General features: G+C 38.8%; 1 long non-coding RNA gene across 1 annotated transcript; it reads left to right on the top strand.

Moving 5' to 3' along the window:
• Positions 1-1,466: 1,466 nt before the first annotated feature.
• Positions 1,467-4,296, top strand: LOC118234157. The gene is made up of 3 exons (XR_004766633.1): positions 1,467-1,589; positions 2,015-2,126; positions 3,333-4,296. It is a non-coding gene; the product is annotated as an uncharacterized LOC118234157 (long non-coding RNA).
• The last annotated feature ends 385 nt before the right edge of the window (positions 4,297-4,681 follow it).

Raw genomic sequence — 4,681 nt, 5'->3', positions numbered from 1 at the left:
TCAGTCAATCAATCAAATTTTTTTTGTATAGCGTATTTTACAGCAGTTGTCACAATACGCTTTACAGACCTGGCCTAAACCCCCACAGGAGCAAGCCTAAAACCAGTGTGTCAAAACTAGGCTAGGCTTCCAGGAGCCTAGCTGGGTACTTCTCTCTGGGAATTTAAAAATCTGGATATGCAGATTCCAAATACTTTAATGATTGAAATAACCTACAGTCGTATTTTTAATTTCCAAGGTTCATAATACCAACTATGAAGATGCAGTTTTGCTTGTAAAATTTTAAATTTTAAAAGGACAGTGACCAGGTGGCCTGTCCTGCTTCAGGACATTTCTAGCGCATGGATGAGCCCACCAGTCTGTTATAGAATCTGCATCGTGGCAGCGCTGGATATAGAGAAGAACCTCAGTCTGCGGGACCTCCGTGCCTCACACAGCACCAGCGGTCCCCTTTGACCCCCCGCTCAGGGTGCACATGAAGCGTCCTGCTCCATCTGAACGTGCGTGAGCTGAAATAGGGAAATGCAGAGCGTAAAAGCAGCAGCGGATTGGCTCAGCTTGATTTGTAGGAGAGTGTGGGCTTGTCTATCAAAGCCCATTGACAGAAGAGGTTACAGCAATGAGTGTGAACACAAAAAAATGGAACTGTGAGAAAATTGGGATAAATTTCATTAGATGAATTCTGTTTGTCTGTGAATAACTTGTCTGTGTGTGTGTGTGTGTGAAACAACAATAAAATAATAAAAGGTGCTGTTAAAACAAATGATCAGAGTATTGAATAGTAAACCCTGAGTATAGGTCGTTGTACATTGGGTGTATTTCTGCATATAAATTGTGCAATTGGGCATTAACCCCAAATGGAAATCAAGCTCTCCATTTAACCATCAAATGCGTTCAATAAAAAATGCAAATCAGTCACACCTTAGAGTCTGAATGCGATTATGAAAAAATGCTTTTTACTGTGAATTTTTGTCCGTTCTGTTCTTCTTTTTTTACATTTTTTCTAAAAAGATCATATTCAAAGAAAGACAAATAAAGGAAGAAGGAATTATCGCTCCAAAAAATGCATTTGATTTTCACAATAGTGGTCCCAGTTGGAATCTCTCCTAAAATCTTAATTGGGAGGGAAAAGGCCTTGGGGGTAGCGGCAGGCCAACGTTGCATAGCAACACTCAGCAGGTGTTGCCCGTCTAGCATCCTTTCTTTTGTAAAAATTTCCAGTAGAATTCCAAACCGAGCACAGTCTTTCTGCTTCCCTTCTCCTCAGGCAGCACAATAACCCCAAATGTACTGTAGCTGTTCTCCAACAGTAATAGTGTCTCCCATCAAAGCCTGTATAATGAGCTGCATTCACAAATAAACATTCGCTTCGAGACAGTCTGGGTCTTCCAGACAAAGAACACACTGACGGGAGTAGAAATACCTAGATGAAGAGCATGATACGAGAGAAATGTTCAGACAGAACACGCTGTGGGATGATCAAGAACGGTTTAGATGCGGAAAGGAACTTCATAAACAGATAAGGAAAACAAGCTGGAAATCAGTCCAGACGTCATGGTCTCTGATGATACAGTGAATTAGCATAAGCGGTATTGCTCTTGATTACGCTTTCATTTTGATTAAAGTAATAGTAATATAGTAACAATTATATTACCATAGAACCTCAACAACAAAATATTTTTTTAAAGCATGACATGCTTTTTTTTTTAGAAACTGGTATTTGCAAATTTATACTTTTTTCATTTATCACCAGGCACCAGGAAAATCTACCTATAACTGAAGGAGAGACGGAAATTTTAAAATTGTAAAGCTGAAGCTGTCTAATAGTTATGAACTTATTCAAAAGTCAGCCAGAACAAAATGTAAAAAAAAAAAATCTTCTTGCAATGGACCATTCAGAATGTGCTATATATGAGCTTAAGTTCTTCCTGTGGATCTGGGCTCCAAGGTTGTGAATGTCTGGTGAGCACTGATGTATTTTTCAATCAGACTGAACACTTATCTTTTATTGCAGGTAAGCTGTGGTGGAACTCTGACTGACACTGCAGTGTCACTGATGGAGAGATAGACAAACAGACAACTCAAACTTTTTTTGACATGCAGAGTCACATTTCATGTTCTGATGTGTAAGTTATTGATGCGGTATATTGTAAATGCATGTGATAAATAAATTACTGAAAAAACAGAGTTCCATTGACCAGGAAAAAAATATATTTTGTAAGAACAATTTTGCATGTAAAATGTAAGACCAACTGGTATGATTTGGCACTGTAGTCCACAATATTAGATTTGTAATTTAACAATTCACATGTGGACATTCTCAGCTTTTATCTATCTTATTTGATCGGGACACCGATTTAATGTAATTAAAAGTAATCATGTTTAGTCCTTAGTCCTATATCCTTTGCACACAATTACTGCTTTAAGTGTATGACCCATAGAACAGGTGCTGAACAGCTTTTCTGATGATCTTTTGACAGGCCTGTACTGCAGCCATCTTTGGCTCCTGCTTGTTATGGGGTCTAGTTGCCTTAAGTTCTCTATTCAGCATTTGAAATGCAAGATTGGGTGAATGACTTGAACAGCCAAGGGCTTTCCCATTTTTGGCTTTGAAATACTCCTTTGTTCCTTTAGCAGTATGTTTGGGATCACTGTCTGGCTGTAGGATGGAGCTGAAGGTTTGGCCTATGTCTCTGTTTTTTCTTATTTCTCAGCCTCATATTTCGACATGGTGAAACCAAAATGTATAAAAATACCCTTTAATAGAAACCTGAGAATCTGCACTTTAATCACATATGAATTGTTCAATTACAAATCAAATCTTAATTTATGTAGTACAGAGCCAAATAAAGAAAAAAATATGGCTTTGTCCCAATCATTATGGAGTTCAATATATATACATGTACCCATCCATCCATCCATTTTCTATACTTGTTTATTCCTGGTCAGGGTCACGGGGGGTACTGGAGCCTATCCTAGCATGCATCTACCACAGGGCACACACACCATTCACTCACACACCCTTACTGATGGGCAGTTTAGAGTCTCCAATTAGCCTAACCTGCATGTCTTTGGACTGTGGGAAGAAACTGGAGTACCCGGAAGAAACCTTTGCGGACATGGGGAGAACATGCAAACTCCACGCAGATAGGCCCAGGCTGGAATTTGAACCCAGGACCTTTGTGCTGTGAATTTTTATGTAATGTCCCTGTTATCTTAAATGCAGTGCTGTATTTCTCAGCCATGTGCATTCCCCATGTTTCCTTGGCTCGCTACAGGCCAAACTGCCATTAAAAAGGTCTCTGAAATGTACCTTTTAGTCCCCCCTGCAGCCCCACATTCTCGGGCTCAGATCTGAAAAGTTGTGGACATCTGGAGAAAATTTCAACTGGCTCTCACCCGGCGAAACCTGCCGGGGTTTCTCTGTCTCTTCTGTAGCTTTTATCTGACAAACTCAGGATGGCATTCAAAACTCCTTGCCAGAGGCCTTCCAGGGGCTCATTTGATTTGCTTTTTGAAAGATTTGTCCCATAAGTTTGGGTCAGAGTATATGTATGTGTGTGTGTTTGTGTGTGTGCGTGTGCTAGTGTGTGCGGGTGTTTGTGTGTGTATAAGCTGCACTTCTTAAAAGTAAAAAGGAAAACGCCATATTCTACATTCCCATTATTCCCCCGTTCACCCCTACATTGTGCGGGTACCTTTTGTGATACAGGATGCAGCACAAGCCAATTTCTGAAAATGTTTTTTAAAAATATTTTTATGTATTTCAATTAAAATTTCTTAAATGCTACAATTCAAATTGCTGGGATCTGTGTGGTTCTGGGCTTCTCTTCATCCATTTAAATAACATGGTCATCTGCAACCTTGGCCTTTTGATGTGAACAAATTTGTTGCTGGTCTTGGTTTCATCAAAATAGCTCTCCATACAGAATGCAAACTGTCCCTGGAAGCAAATTTCAATGTTGTGAGGGCAAATCAGATCAAAGCCCAATTAAGCATTTTTTTAATGCATGTCTGCATTACAGACCAGGAAGTGTATTTTTTTATTTTTCTCCCACCACAATCAATTTAATTATGAGGCAGATCCCATTTACCCTTACTTCAAAGAACAGCACTCCATAGTCTCCATATCAAAAGGATATGGGGGGAAAGCAGAGGAGAGTGCTGATTTAACCATTTTTAACCTAATATGATGCTTATAATTCAGCTCACTTTGAACTTACCTTTAGCCTGAGATGAATTGACAAATTTCACGTTATGGAGTTAATATGGAAATTGCACAAAATGATATGGCAAATTAGTTTCTTCTGAAATTATTTTTAATAGAAGAAAGGTGCTTCCGTGTGTAGGCTGCATGCAGCATCTAATGGTAAAAATGTAGTCTGCACAATGGTTTCTAGCAGTATTCATCAAAGATAGAAGTCCACATTTTCAAATGCTTTGTATGACCTACTGTAATCTCCCTGTGTTACTAATTGATTATCTGTTTTCATCATTATTAAAAACACTGACTTTGTACATATAAACGACAAATAATAATAAAAACAGACCTACACATAAAAATCCAGTCCTTTTGTTTTTTGCATTTTACTAAAGTATTATCACACACTGCATACATTCCAGCTGTGTTTCTCAGGTGAACTTTTTCAGTAAGGAAACTATTACAGCTGAACACTGTTCC

Source organism: Anguilla anguilla, chromosome 8 (assembly GCF_013347855.1).
Source record: "Anguilla anguilla isolate fAngAng1 chromosome 8, fAngAng1.pri, whole genome shotgun sequence".
NCBI classification, from domain to species: Eukaryota; Metazoa; Chordata; class Actinopteri; order Anguilliformes; family Anguillidae; genus Anguilla; species Anguilla anguilla.
The sequence above is the reverse complement of the archived record's forward strand: the minus strand, read 5'-3'. Positions and strand labels throughout refer to the sequence as shown.